Source organism: Panicum hallii, chromosome 5 (assembly GCF_002211085.1).
Source record: "Panicum hallii strain FIL2 chromosome 5, PHallii_v3.1, whole genome shotgun sequence".
Lineage (NCBI taxonomy): Eukaryota > Viridiplantae > Streptophyta > Magnoliopsida > Poales > Poaceae > Panicum > Panicum hallii.
Window position 1 is genome coordinate 48729432 of NC_038046.1, and position 16746 is coordinate 48746177.

Below are 16746 nucleotides of genomic sequence, written 5' to 3' on the forward strand. Positions count from 1 at the left end.
AAAAAATAATCTAGAAGCTCCGTAGAAGCGGAAGATTCGAAAGAATAATACACGCTGTATACAACATATTGACTTGTATATTTTTTTTATATAAAATACCCTATTTCTATATTTAAATGATCATATCATAAGCACGTAAATAAATAATATTTATGTAATGATGCACAAAAGTCATAAGGAAAATGATCATTTAGCTTGTAAAATAATATATGTTTCAAACCAGTCATAATGACTTTCATTTAAAATATGGTTAAGTGCAAAAAATATTTTTAGAGGTAATGTACACCTAATTTTTAAAGTCTAGGTCCACCACTGCTAGAGAAGGCCGTAATCTGAATTGAACAACATAATTTAGATTCAGTTGCTCATAGAAGCAGGCAATCTGAACAGATCTATCTATATCCCAAAACAAATTATTCCAAGAAAAAATGCATCTAGTTAGGGTTCTTACCAGCGAAAGAAAAAAAGGAATTGCATCAAAAACAAAGAAAAAAATGGAACTGCATCAAAAAGAAAGAAAAAAAGAAAAGTTAGATCACCGATCTAATCGACGCGCCGACCTGGAGAGTACTTCTAGGTCTAGATTCGTCCTGTTTGTCTTCTTCGGTAGGACCACCACTCCACAGGGCTTGGTCTGGTCACCGCCGTTGGTGGAAAGGAAGAGGAAGAGGTCGGGCTCTAAGTTCGGTCAACCGATGTAAGCCCGCAAATAGTTCGGCCCGGACATAGTTTTTGTGCGGTTATATTTTTTCATGTTTTTTTTCTTCAAAAGATCATTTAATACATCTATCTTCTGTTATCTATTCTATACCAAGCAGTGAGCAGGTTTGGTCCTTTCTAATATTTTTCTATTATTTCCATTTTCCATTTTTCTTTACAAATTCTATCTTTTTATTTTTCCAAGTATTTCATGATAATTAAGAAGTAAATTCACTTATATTGTTCTATTGGTCATTTGTACCGGTATGCGCAAGACAAACATTATAAGTCACTGGTGCTTTTAGGATTGATAAACATGCCACGGTACGGTTACTCATCTATGGTATTTGCATATATGTTACATATAGATTTATCAATCGCATTGAGTTGAACGATTGAACTAGTTAAGTATACCGTTGTTCTAGATTTTAATTATCGGTTCTCGACTATTATCAACTTATTCCTAATCAAATTTATTTCATTTCCAAGATCTCGTATAACTGATTTCACTTTCCCGCCCAAGCTCTCCTGATTTCGCTCTCTTTTTTAATAAAAATATGAAAATGAAAGTTGTTAGGATTTTTCCCCAACCGCTTTCATCCCTAATTTTTGGGGGACTATGAGCATTTGTTGGAAAGCTCTTGATATCTACATTTAGATGGATCAAAAATCAACATTAGATTTCATCGGAGCCGCTCAAAAATTGTAGAAGGACTTTCAGACCTTCAACCTAATTTCTGGGCCTCGTATCGAGGAGACCCGAGGAGACCCACCAGGGGCCATTTTAAGTTAGGGTTTCCACCATCGCACGCCTCCGGATTATTTCCCATGTGTAGATACATCCAACATCTGTCAAGATGAACTTGGATTTTTGTTTAGATGCAACTTAGCTACTGCAACTTTCTTGTATATGTGGGTGTCGCTAAGCTAGCTGATTTGCTTGATTCAAGATCTCAGCTTGTGATTCGAATTCAACCTTTGGTTTAAATTAGTGAGTTTATTTGCTTGTTCATCATGTTCTTATTTGTTCTCGATAGCTAGCAGGTTTAGAAATATTCTTCGCTGGCAAAAATATCAAAATTGAAAACAGTTTAAATGTTGAATCTGCCCCAAATTGAAGTTAGCCCTCCACTCACCGAAAAATGGGAACCAGCCCATATCCTACCATCAGAGCCAGGGCGCCCCGGCAGATTGGTGTGACAGTTCATGTACTTGTAAGTTAGGCATATTATTTGTTAGTGTAAAGTATGTGCTTGTTAGTATAAAGCTTGTGTGTTTAAGTAAAGCTTTTAAAAATTTAAAATGCACATAAAAAGGGTATTTTTATATTACGGAAAAATTAGGGTTGTTTTTGCAAAATGTATTAGATGAAAAATAATTTTAAAATAAGTGAAGGGTGGTTTTGCAAACAAATGTTTTCTTACTTTTCCCCTGTAATAATAATAATAATAATAATAATAATAATATAACAATAAAAATAATAAAAATATATAAAAATATGTAAATATCCAAAAGTTTCATTTAAATGTATGTGTTGAAAATTGTAAAAAGGTGAATTGTAAAAGTAACTTTCAAAGTTGCTAAGGGCTAAAGTGTAAAAAGGTGCAAGTCATCATGACATGTCTATCCGGTCATCATGACATGTCTATCCGGTCATCATGACATGTCTATCCAGTGATCATGACATATCATAAATGCTTGCATTTAGGTCCTAAATATTATGAAATTTACACCCTTAGGACAAAAACCTTATAATCTTAATTTTAGTCCAAGGTTTTAAATTAACACTTCATTCTTTGAGTTTTTGAATTTAAACTCTAAAACAAAGTTGTAGGATTTGAAAAGTTTCACAACTTTTATTTTAAACACTTTTTCATTTGAGCTCTAGAATAGTGGGAAAACTTGGTTTACAATAAGGTCCCTGTATTTTCTATAATTGCAGAAAAATCCCTGGCTGCATTCCACTTTGCTTCCTCTTCTATTTCTTTTCTGCGGCCTCTGCGCCGCCCCTGCCACCGCCGTGCCGCGCTCTGTGCACGTCCTGTGCAGCACGGCCACCGGCGTCATCCACGCACGGCCATTAACTCCACCGTGGCCTTATCCTCTCCCAGCGCTGTTTACTTCCCCTCCTTTTCTTCCTCGTCCTGCTCAAGCCAAGCCGAGCAGACCACCCAGCTCTTTTTCTTTCTCTCTCCCTGTCTCTGATTTTCTCTTCACCCAGCAAAGCAAATCAGAGCAGGGCATGCAGCCGCAAGCACCCCGGCATCCTAGCACCTCCACCTGCTCTTTTTCCCCCTCTGTTTTGTTAGCAATACTTTGGACATGGGAGTGTTAGCAGTGTGCGTGCGTCTGTTAGTGTGTGTGAGTTGCGTTTTTGTTAGCATGTTAGGTGTACGTGTGTGTGCGCTGCGTGCGTGCGTGCTCTTGCATGAACGAGCGCACCAGCAGCAGTTGTGTGTGCATGGCGTGTGTCGCCAAGGCCCGGCGTGGGCGGCAGATGAGCTGCGGCCACGGCGCGCTGGTGGACCGGGTCATGCGTGAGCTGCAGGGAAGCTCCGGTGGCCACGGTTGAAGTTAGTTAGGGGAGTGGTGTGCGTGGCACTGATCTACATGGGTGAGGCCGCGTTGTCCGGACGAGCGATTGGCTCATGGCGACGTCGAGCGGGTCCTGCGGATCATGGCGTGGAGGCCGGCTCCTGGCCGTCGTTGCGGCCGGGGCGTTCGTCGCCGAAATTACTGTGCATCTCCTTCCTTGCGTTCGTGCGCGAGTGATCAGGAGTGGGAGAGTTCCTGGCTGTGCCAACATGTTTCCCTCACGCAAGCGCAACAGCAGCACAATGACGACGACGACCCCATGTCCGGCGACCCCGTCGTGTCCCTCGCCACGACTGCAACGAGCTGCAGCAGATGGAACTCGCCATCACCGGTCATCCTGACACCGCTAACCAGGAGCTGTTCCCGAATCTCGTCGCCATCGCATCTGCAACCGGGAGGACTAGCTGCAAGGTGAAACCAAGTTGTTGCCTTCCTCGCCCAGAACCTGTTCGACGATATGCCTAGGCCATGCTACTGTCCGGCGCCGCCATTCCTGACAAGCTAACCTGCAAGCCGCCATCACCGCCGGTGAGAAACCGAGGGCCTCTCTGCGAAACTCTTTTATTATTTCATGTGTGCAAAGCAGCTAACTTGTAAAATTCGTAGGAAATTGTAGAAAAATCATAAAAATACCAAACTAGTTTTGTTTGAATCCTTAAGTTATCCTCGACTACTTTTATATAGAAAGTTTAAGTTGTATGTGTGTAGTTTTTGATGTAAATTAAATACTAAAAATTGAGTGTTTTAATTGTATCTCGTGCTATGTGCATGTGTTGTGGCTGATTTTTGAGAACTTTTGTTGTATGTGATGCAATGTTTAGATTTTATTAAGGATGTTTCTATTAATATTTATATCTGAAATTTATACTCTAACTTCCTTTTCGCATGCGTAACCCATAGTAAAAATATTAGGCTTAATATTAGGCTATACACTAAATTATGAATTTATGCTTATTTTCAAAGAAAATTCATGAACAATAGCTCTAGTTCATGAAAAATTATGAGAATATTTTGAGGTGTTATTCTTGAGTAGTGTAATATGTTCACAAATTCTCAACTCATGATGAGGTGTAGGACAACTAGAATAAATAGAACTTGATATAATAATACTATTTTCCTAATTAATCAAAGTAGGTCCATAATTAATGATAACCTAGAGTTATTAAAGATAATTAGCTAGTCAAATAAATAAAGTTACCGAATGTAATTAGTGTGATTAAGTAAGATAACCAAACATGCTACTTAATGTAGTTAATTTAAATGTTTGGCGTAAACGACCATGTTACTTAATGTAACTAGGTGGTTTACTTAATACTCGATAAATGATTGCCCAGTAAAAGAATGAATGATATGATTGGTAAATAGAATGTTGTTTATTTTGTATTGTTGATAAGTCTGGTAGTATTAGCTTAAAATTTAGTGGTGTTAAATCAATTTACCTAAAAGTATGTATTACAACTTGTATGCCAAACTGATGTGATGCAAAGTATTTTTGTGGTAGATCTGTGTGATGTTTAGTAACCCTTTCCACACGAGTACCCATGCCTTTGCCCTTGTCTTGATTGCAATCTTGTTAGAGCCCCTTTCTATATAAAGATCCTGGTTATGCCTTGTGTATCGACTGCTTAGTCAATACACCTTTGTAGCTATGCTTCAGCAATTGGCTACTAGCTCAACCGATTTTTGATAGGCATTACCCTATCGGCCATATGCCTTTTGGCTACGGGTCTGTAGGACACCCATCGGCTATATGCCTACCCATCACATGCCTTCTTTAGCTGCACATCTATCGGCACAAGCCTATCAACCACATACTCTTCAGTCTAATTCCGCGCTTGTGGTCTCGTCAGCCTAGTCCGATATTAGTGTTCTGTTCCACTTGGTTCTTGTAGCAAGTTCGGTTTAGATGACCCCATCGGCTGTACGTCACTCAATTGTTGTGCTGGCGTAATCGAGCAGATACAACCGCACCTAGTTACCTAGGATAACACTTAAGCACATCTCAGTTAAGACACAGCTGCTTAAGGAATCACCCCTCTGCTAAAGTAATCGATGCTTTCATCTATTAATTAGGGAACCGATGCACCTTTCAATTGGCTACACAAGCCAAAGTACACAACCCTAGATCAGTAAGATAGCACAGTAGACACGCCTCTGTTAGGCACGACCTAAGCACATCAATCGGCTAAACCTGATGCACCCTTGTCAACTAAGACAAGCCGATACACCAACCATCAGTTAGACAAAAGCATGCTGATAACTAGATCAAATCAGCAAGATCCTTCCTTGCTCTATCCTTGAAATACTGTACCTTCAACGTTCCTCTCCGTATCAGCCGGTTTGGCCTCAGGTGAACCCAAATCGGCAAATCCCCTTGGATCAAATGCGGAGACCGCTCCTGCCAATCTCTCTTTCAAACGGAAATCAGCTGATATCCTAAGGCAAAGTAGATAGCTCCCTCCTATGCCAATTCTATCGGCTAAACCCCTATTGTTCCAATCAGCTCTGTTGTAATCTTCAACAAGTAGTCGATTCTAATTAGTTGTCCCCATAAAGCTCTGTCTAAGTTTAGTTCAGATCTTTCTGGTTGTTATGTGAGTAGTATGTTAAATGAGTGTTGGATTGCAACTTTATCGTAAAGTAAAATAGCTTTATGTGCACACTTTGAATGTAATGTTGCATTGCATGTAGATACGACTACTTCCGTAAATGGTACCTACGAGATCTCCCAGAAGTCTGCAGAGGATGTTCCTGAAGACCAAGTGAATATCACCAAAGGATTATCGGAAGCCCTGAACCAAAGTTCGGAAGATAATAATACTAACATCCCTGACTCCAGCCCCACCAGTAAAGGCAAGCCCCGGACATAACCCTACTTTATTTACACTGCAACATATATTATTATATCTATCTTTGCATTACGTTCTTAGGAATTGTATGAAAAACTCTAGTTGCTTTTTCCTAGGAACCAATGTATTGGATACTAGCACTTGAGTCCGAATAGCTGCTCTGCTAATAGGACCGGTAGAAGTCGGGTGATTTCCTGTCACTCGCGCGATATAGGAATTGTAATGTTTACATTCCTGTAATCACTATAAGGATGACGGACGGGAATTATGTGAGGTATCATGGTTGAGGTGACACCCCATCTGTGTTGTTGAATTTGATAAGGTCGAAGTGTGTGGTAATGGTGGCTAAGCGTTTGAAAGTACTAGCCACATGCCGCGAAATATGGTAAAGCGGTAAGCCTAGTAACCAATCGGCCCGGCAAGTGGGCATACCTCCCACCACTCGTAATTTGTTTTTTCTCACGCACCGATGTGTGGGAGTACGTTCTGCAAGGCAGACAGGAATACGGGTTAATGTAGTCGCACTACAGACGTATGTCCTGCATAATTGGTGTGCGTACGATCCTGCAAGTCGCTTGTGGTGGCCTGCTCCACGACCCGGAATGAAAGGCAAACGGTTGCTTCGGAACAAACATTGGATGTTCCAAGCGTGTGAGTTAGGTTTACGTTGCAAGGTTGAAATTTGATTCAGAATCGTCCGTTTCTCGCGGAGATTGAGACTGCTTATTCCTTCTGCCACATAGAGTAAGAAGTGTAACCATTGATGGAATAATCATGCTGAATGATAATCTCTACCTTGCTTGCTTAGCGTAGGTGCTAACCTAGAATGGGTAATCAACTAGAATTTGAAAGCTAAAAATTTGAAAGTAGATCATACTCTTTGTTGCTTTTCAGCTAAAAATAAACCCGGAACCCTTGAAATGCCTTCATGAGTCTAGTTACGGGCTTAAGTATACCCAATCCCGGGTAAGCCTTGCTGAGTATTAGTATACTCAGTCTTGCTAGTTATATGCTTTTCCAGGTAAAGTCTCTGAAGACCCTACTCTTCCCCTGCCTTGGCCCTATGCTCTTCCAGATGGTTGGTCCGTGGAGTGGGACCCGTCCCCGGCCAACGCAGACCCCTCCGAGTGATGTCATGCCAGGGCTAGCATGATATCTGAGCTGGCGACATGTACAGTGCCTGTGTTATAAACTCCGCTGCTTTTACTCGAAACTTAAGACTGTTTTGTAATAATTGCCATCAGTTAGAAACTGATGTTACTTTAAAACTCTCATGGAATATCTTTGCCTGTGATGTAAAATGTGATGGCTCTCGTATCTCTGGACTCGCCTTCGTGCGAGGTACCTTGTTTGATCCTGCATTCGGTGGTTTATCGGGACGTTACCCGACAGGCCAAAGGATTATACCGTTTGAAACACGTTGGAGCCCTCAAGAGTGGACTCGCGTACTTGAGCCGGTATAATTCAGGTTGGTTCTGCCACAATTGGGTCCCTTTGCATGCCTAAATTTAGTCTTGAAGTAGTCGGGGTATGTGGTTAATATGATCCTGCGCGTGAATGTAGGGAAGCAGTCGCCATCATCTAGGGCACGATATCCTTTCTCTGCTCGCTCGTGTTGCCTAGCTTGGATGATGGAGCGAGCGTTGCGAGTAGAGTTGATGTGCTCTTGGAGGTCTTGTGGTGGAGGGTTGGGTGGAGCCCCTTGGTGGCCTTGGCCACCCGCAGGGTTACCTTCAGGTCTTGGATTTGGTCTTCCTCCCGTCGTGCGACTACCTTGAGGCTGATCCGGATAAAGGGGCATGCTGCTAGCCTGTGGTTCATTCCTCGAGTTGGTGTGGTGCACTGATTGGATCAGATTCTGCTTGTTGAGTAGTACGTATGCCCACTAAGTGAGTTTGAGGGCCTCCACAGTTTGTGGCCATGGTGGTAGGCTGCAGAGTAGGAACATTGCTTCAACGATGTTGGCCAACGGAGTGGGGAACTGGCGTCCGTTGGTTTGATCAAATTCATCTCGAAAGTTGAGGTGAGTACGCTGCTGTCGTGCTGTTGCTCACTGTCTGCGTTCGGCACACTTAGCGTTCTTGGCTCTCCGCTGCACCCTCTACTATCAAGGATAGATCCCTAGGTACCCTCAAGGAAGCTGCTCACAAGGAAGGAAGAAGTCGGACTCCTACTAGAATTGCTCTGTAATCCTACTAGGACTCTACCCTATAATCCTACTAGGACTCCTACCTTGTAACCGACTCGGACCCCGTCCCCTTGGAGTATATAAAGGAGGGTAGGGGTACATAGATCAGCACAACCACAACATGAGGGACAACTCGTGCTTCATACACACCAAACACCTAAGGCAATACAGACCACCACACAGGGCATATGGTATTACGCATACTACGATCCGAACCTATCCAAATCCTGTGTTCCTTGCACCTTCGAGTTCCTAATCTCGGCGACACCCCACCTACAATCTACCACATCGGGGGTATCCCTCGGTGGGCTTGGAGGTTAAACACCGACATCTGGTGGTCATCTTCCTGTGGGAAGTCTATAGTGTTCTCATTAGTAGAGATATCTCCTAGTAGTTCATTGCCATATTAGTCTTCTGCAGCGCTTGCCATGGAGACCTCCCGCTCCGATGTGTAGTTGCCGATGCTTGATGCCACCAGCTCTGTGTCTTCTTCTTCTTTGATGTCGGAAAGAGGACGACCATCCTGGAATGGGAGTTCTTCGAGGTAGGCGACAAGGCGAGATTCGTTGTTGTCAAGTAGTTTGGAGGGTTTCATGCCCTTCCAATACACGAATCTGCCTTGCAGTGTTGATGTTATGACCAGGCCCTGCTGGGCACCTATTAAAGGTGTCCTGTCATTAGAGTCCGAGTCATAGTCGTGGTAGATGCGGCCTCCCGACATGCGGTGGCTGAGTCCTTCTCAGGTGATGTACCCGAGTTGTGTCCCAATGCGGATTGAAGTTCGGGTCAAGCTGCCTCTTGATAAACAATGGCTAGATTGCGAAGTCCAAAGGGGTATCATGGTGGCTGGTTGCTCGATGAAACAGAGTCCAACTCGAGCACTCGAACGTGGACTAGAGTTGAAGTTGGGTGCATGACCGACCCAAGGGCCCACTAGGCAGTCACCCAGTCAAAGTACAAGAGGGATGGCGGCCAGGCCAGGTGGGCCGAACTGCCGGTTAAGTCGAACCAGGCTGAGCTCCACCGACTTACCTCTTGCACGTGGCAGCTCCTCACTCCTCCTCAAGATCAATTCCAGGTGAATTCAGTATTTCGTCGGCCGAGGCACCCCTGGACAAGCCAATAAATATGAGGGGAGGGGCTCTAAATGAAGACACACCTCAAGTTGCTCTCTCTCAAGTTTCTCTATTGCTTAGTCCATAGGCTAGTGGAGTTTAGGCTAAAGTAGCTTTTCTTCAGGTTTCTGAGCTCACCTAAAAGTATTCGGTATGGGTCTAGTTCTTCCTCTCCTTTGTAATTTTTGGATATCTTTAATAGAGTTATCTTCTAAATTTATATACTTGCATAGTTTATTTTGTGCGATGTCATACATGTATTGTATGATTAGTTTGTATTCATACCTTATATCTTGCATGATTAGAAGAATAAATCTAGTGCCACGGTAATGGTTCCGGTATTCGTATGTTTGCTCTAGTATGATGTTTGTCCATCCGGAGGGTGGGGGCTCCGTGCGGGATACTAGAGTATTGTTTATTAATATTGACATGGTGTCTGCGTTAATTAGTGTTGCCGGATGCAGTCCTATCCCATGGTTAGCTGAGGTAGGCGGCAGGTGGTGACAGCCTTGTTCGTCCAGCGTAATCCTCCCCCTTCAGGTAGTGGTGGTAGGAGGTTCATAAAGTAGCCGAGTTGGCTGGCGGCTCCTCTGCCAATCATGTGTGGTTCTCCCGGTAGTGCCTGGGAGCCTAGAGCTGAGGATAATCATGTGTATGTGTATAAGTGTATAATAAAAACTGTATATTTGGATAGAAGTACATAAGTCCCAAGTAGCTTTCTTCTTCCTTTCTCTCTGCCTAAGCCTTTTCATGAGTTTGAGCTTGAGTAACTTGTGTGTCACACTACCTCATTATCCACATATTATCTTACCCCTGTTTATGCAATTGAATATTAAACCAAGAATTAATTATAAACTTACCTATTCGAATCGCCGCCTTCCCTACAAAAATATAAATACAACACTGCTGACGGCCATTGAAACACGCCGTGACCGTCAACTTCTCATGAATAAATAGAGCTTTGCACTATATTCCAAATATAATTTACTTATTTTAAACAAATTCCATAAGTTTTGGATGAGATGTGAATGTAGGAACAAGTGAACCAAAAATGAGGCAAAATGGGGAAAATCCCAGGCCGACAGACCTCCCTTAGGCCGGCCGGCCTGGCACCTCCTCAGATTGCCGCATCATCAATCCAAGGGCTAAGAAACACACTTACCTTGCTCCTGAGCCATGCACTTAAAGTCGGTTTGTTCAGATGGACCGAAAGGCCTTACCCATGGATTGAAGGGCCCACCTGCATGCAAGACTTGGGCAAACACCTGAGAACCGCCTCCCTGGACAACATGCAAGTGTTGATCATTAAGTCGGTGCAACGGAGGGACGAGACGCGCTAGAGCCAGGCTGGTCGGCCTCCAACTGTTCTACTTTGGACAAACGCCACCTTCATCGACACCAGGAGCACATTAGGACCATCCAGGAGAAGGGTAGTGCCACGCGGCCACCATCCCAGGCCGGCCGGCCTGGATGAGGCCGACCATCTTAGGACTGATGCAACTTCTACAACCGCTTCACCGACTTCATCCTCGGCCCTCCTACACTATAAATAGGGGTGCAGCTCACTTGTAAACGGAGACACCAAGGAGTTCTCTTCTTTCATTTCACTGTCTAGAGTTAGGTTTAGTAGCCTGGGAGTTAGAGTTGAGTCGGGCTTGTCTCGGGATTCCGGAGTCATCATCGGAAGTCTGGTATAAGCTCTTGTATCTTTCCCTTTGATATTTATCAATATAATTTATCTTTTTTATCTTGAGTCAGTTTTACTTTCCGCATTTATTTATCTTTCCAAGTTATCCAACTTGTGTGTTATCTTTCTTATTTAGCGGGATCTTACCTTGCGGGTTTTCTCACCCAGACTAGGGGGCTCAAGTCATTCCCTAGGTTGAATGGGATTTCTCTTGAAGGCCTTAAGAGAAATCCTAGCATCGAGTGTTGATGTGGTGTCTGGCATAGTGTTAGCTAGGAAGTGCGTTCCACCCCATGGAACAATGTGGTAGGTGGCAGGTGGTGACAGCCCTGTCCGCCCCTCGTAGTCCACCACGTTCGGGTGTTTTAATAGCAGTAGTTGCTGTTTGTGGTTGGACTCCCTTCTCACCGCTTTCTGCAGTCCTTCCTCTCTCTAGCCGCCGAAGTAAGCTCTAGGTTCCTGATAACTAGTTAGAGACAAGGTTTAGTCTAGTGAGGCTAGCTCGTTAGTTTAGAAGTATTTTAGGACTCTTTTAGTTTAGAAGTATTTTAGGACTCTTTCTCGCTTGTTGTCCTCCCAGCTACCTTACCGCTCTAAGGTTTAGAGTCTCCTGTGTTAGACGGTCATCGCTCGGCCATTATCTTGTCTATCATATCTAGCTTACCCTCACTAAGTTAGTTGGTTGATAAGTCTAGTAAACTTTATCATATGCTTCTTCGATACTCTTTAACCATAGTGCTTCCCTGAGGAAATTTACGATACCCTGGAATACTCCAAGGTGAAGTGCTACCGCGGCGATTTTGTGCGCTTGCGAAATACATATTCTATTGGGCATAAGAAATGCCAACAGACACCCGAGACTACTCACGGGTAAAATGCTACAACGGTATTCCGTGTGCTTGCGGATTTATCTGTGACGTAAGAAATACCAACATCGGGCAAGACCTGGACTCATGCTCATTGTCCTCCTTCGGGTCGTAGAGTTGAATTTCGCCGAGATCGTTGATTAGAGCGTCGATGGGGCGGTGAGGAGTTGATGCAGATGCCTTCGGCTTCATCGTTGTTGCAAGGTGACGGCGGAAGCCTCCTGCGCCGTCAGCAACGCATATCCAGGAGCCGAAGATGAAAGTCACGCCTTCTTCAAGCGTGACGATGAAGTTGAACGACACCATCGAATTCTCCAGGGGATCTTTGATGAACACCCCTACCTGGCGTGCCAACTATCAGTGTTTTATCCGCCAACCTACTAGGTAGGATGTCACCGAGATTAGGGACTCGAAGGTACACACAACACAAGATTTAGACAGGTTCAGACCGCTGAATAGCGTAATACTCTACATCCTGTTTGGTGGTTTGTATTGCATGAGATTGAGATGTATTTTGGAGGGGTCCTTGCCCGGCCTTATATACTTGGGGGGCAGGGTTACATGTCGTGTATTTTGGGTATTCCTAACCAGATATGTCTTATGGAGTCCTACTTGGGTTTATCTGAGTAGTTTCCTTCAATACCGACTAGGCCTACTCGTATCCGAGTATTTTACAACTGCTTCACGAGCAAGGTATAGGAAATAACCTATCCCTACTCCAAAGTAATTCATGGCACGCTACTAGTCCCATCAAAGTAATTCATGGCATGTTAGTAGTCCCATGGATGCTGATCTGACAACTAATAAGAGTTCTAGAACCAAGAAGCCCTTATAACTGCTTGTATTGCTTGTTTCATTGTTAACTCATTAGATAGAGACTGAACTTAGCATAACTTAGCTAGTAAGGTTTCTTGTGGTGGAACTTAGGTTTGATTCCTCGATTCGGCATGGGTGTCTGCTTTTTCCTGTATTTACTCCAGGATTTGACCGGTGCTATTTTTTTAGTGATAGGTGACGTGTCCACTGCAAGGCGTTTGTGGTAACTACATCAATATCGAGATTTGTCACCTCAGTCTCTCGGAGATGCTCAGACGTAAAATTGCATGCGTATATTTATAGATATGAGTGTGCATGTGTGTTGTCAGCGTTTGCATCATATTGTGTTTAAAAAAATAATATAGAGAGAGAATAAAGGGCAAGCAAGGTCAAGTTTGTCAATGTCAGAGTTCTATGCTTGTAGCATTATACTACTCAGGGCCCCGAGATTAGTGGATTTCAGGATAGCTTGGACCAACACCATGTTCGACGTCCTCACATTTCACATCAGCCAAGTTCAACCCGCCTTCAAAAACTATCCAGGAATTGCGGTCAAAGGTTCAGAACTAGGTTCTGATGCAAGCATAGGCTTGTGTCCGCACCTATGTGATGCTACTAGCATTGATGAAATTTAGGCTCCATTTAGATGTTGATATTGGAGGATATGGCATTGAGTTGGGTTCAATACCAAATTAGCCATGATATTGAAATGGTTGCAATTCGAATTCTGTTGTTTGGATGACCATCGCCTTACACTTTCAAATCCTAAGATGCAGTCCAATTCAGTTCTTGTTTGGGTGTCCAAAAGCATACAATTGAAAGAGAAGGCAGGAGGGGATGGCGCTTCGGGTTGGCAAGTGGCCACCGGCAGCAGCGGCCAAGTCGGAGTGGAAGCTGAAGGACCGCCAGTCGTAGTGCCCTGAGAACGAGACACCGGCGGCGGCCACGAACTCCATGTGCGTGTGTTGAGGGAGAGGGTGCTGCACCTGAGGATGAGACGCCGACGCCGGCCGCGAACTGCATGCGCATCGAGGGGAGGAGGTGCTACGCTGCGACGACTGGATGCCGGTAGCGGCCACAAACTTCGCGTGCGTTAAGGGGAGGAGGTGCTGCTTGCTGAGGCTAGGACGGCAGCGGCGGCCGCGAACTTCATGCGTGCGCCGATGGGAGGAGACGCCGCGCCACTAGGACAGGATGCCGACGGCGGTCGCGAGCTCCGTGCACGCGCGAGGGGAGGGGGCACTGCACCGGTGGCGGTGTTTGCATCAACGACAAGACACCGATGGCAGCGCTTGGATTGGTGTCGAGGAGGGCGGAGGATGGCATCGGATGCGAAAGTTGACGAATGATGACGGAGAGATGTGCTGTGCGCGATTGTTGAGGAAGTTGAGAGAGCAAGAGATTGGGGGGGACAACGATTCAGCCCCATACGGAACGGGGTAGCTTGGAATCTTGAGAGGGTGGTCGGCAGCACCCAAATACCGCTTGGTATTGGATTGAGTTTCCAATACCAATTCCTTAGCCAACCAAATATCAGATATTAGATACATTCAATACCAATTTCAATTTGTATAATGGAAGTGTCATGAGTATTAAATAGCATACTATATTAGTAAATTTGCTGATATTGCATAGTCATTCATGAGGAAAAAGGAGGTGTAGTTTCATAGAATAAGGGCATCCCCAACCCTCCATTTAGGATGGTTTCCATAATATTAATTATATTATCATATAGAATTTTTAGCTTATGTGGCACCATAATAAATAAAAGAGAAAGAGTGGAGAGAGGGAGAAACCGGGTCTCATGCAAGATCCACTGTTAACACGAGAACCTATGCACTAGACGTTATAAAGTTGTGCACTGAGAAGGGAGGTAGTATCTTTATAATAAATGGAGAATAAATATGATAGGTGGAGAAGAGAGAGGGGTTTTAATAGGAATCCATGCCAAGACACAATAGGTTGCAGAGTGTAGTTTCTAAATATTTTATCTTGATGATATGCCAACATAAACACTACCATAAATACCATGGGTTGGGATTGCTCTCAGAGAGAGTGTCATGGTGATGACGCTCCTCCAACGCAGTTATCAAGTTTTCAATCTTAATAACTGTACGATGATACTTCCTACTTAGACTGATTTTATTGCGAACGGGAGGAGACAATGGACTGATACGCGCGCCTAGTACTAGTATTACTGTACTATCATCGCGTAGTACTAGTACTACAATACTATCATCCTTATGTGAAGGCTTATCGCCTCGTACTGTTACTGTGTGTACAGGTCCAAGAGCCCAAAGACCATGCATGCTGCATCTGCATCTCGCATCCGACCCATCTGACCATCTGCCTAGTGCGGATGGACATGCAAGTCATCGAGTAATAGGGCGGGACCCCGTGCATGCAGTGCGATCTGAGTGGCATGTGATGACCAACTGATGAAGAATCTGCCTATTTGTATCGCTTTCTTCACACGCACGCATGCATGTCTGGGCACACCTACAAGCTAGCCACTGGCACTCGGAATCGACAGCAAGAATCCAGCAAAGTGTCCTCGGGCCCAGGAGGCCGCCGGATATTATTGGCCGTCAAGCAAGGAGCTGGCTAGCTAGATAGCGCCCGGGGGCGGGAGACATTGGCACAAGACATTCTGCTGCCCCAACATCTATCTCATTCATCATTCTTTTAAACTCATCTCAACTGTCACAAGCAGTAGCAAGTGGCCTACGTTATGCTAATATCATCACTGCAACGCTGCCAGCCCTCTTCTGTTCTGTTGAGTTTTGTAGCTTAATTATGTAATCAAACTTTGTATGAACTTATTTGCTTTATCTCTTACATAATGGTACTCCCTCCATCATAAAATTATTAGACGTTTTAGCTTTTCTAGATGAATAGTTTTCTTAATGCGTCTAACTGCATAGTAAAATTTATTTATATAGAAAAGTCAAAACGACTAATAATTTAGGATGGAGGGAGTATATACAGTAGTGCTCCTGCTGTTTGCTTCGGAGAAAAGCTGCCAGCTGGTGCTATTGTCAACCAAAACCCTCCGCTAGTTTGAAATCTAGCAACTCGAATTTTCAATTAATAACAGGATCCTTTTGTGGCAAATTAAAGAACTGGGAACAAGCTGCCGAGGTCACCAGGATGACCATATGGTCTGGGCGTTTGGTTATTTACCAACGAGGCAATAAATAGTGTGGACTGGTGTCCAGGTAGTGGATTGCAGATATAGTGGCCGGTATTATTACTAGTGCAATAACAGAACTAACCTAGATTAAGAGACTGCCATATTGACATGTGGGCTAGGTGGGAGAGTGGGTCCATATGTTAACAACTTTCAATGAACTTGCGATACTGCAGAGGATGATTGTAAGATTATTGTGACGGTGGCACCATCCATCTTCCATATTGTGATCCTGTATATCGAGTCCAATTATTCTCTTTTTATGGCATATGTGGTGTACGTGGATCATGTCATTCTGCTTTCTGGGACCATATCCGATTGAGGTTGTAACGTGGGTGATTGTTTGGTTTCTACCAAATTGGTCGTTTCATATGTATGCCATATTGCCATGTTACCAGTAGGCCTGATCATTTGTCGGATTGGGTCGGACCAAAATGCACGTTGATTTTTCCTCGGTCCGAACCCAGTTCGATCGAACCACCGGGTCGGATCTTTTGTCCCGAGCCCAACTCGTGTCACACCCGGTTTAGAAAAGATAACCGAATGCATCCCATATGTATATCAGGATCAAGTTCCGCACGCACATACAGTAGACGTCACAAGTGAATATCCAAATCAATGCATTAACGAAATAGAGTATAGTAGTACTTTATTACATGACCGACAGTCTTAATCTTAAATGAATAATTAAACGTCGATAACTAGCAGCGGACTTCAACTTCACAGGTAGATAACTGGGAG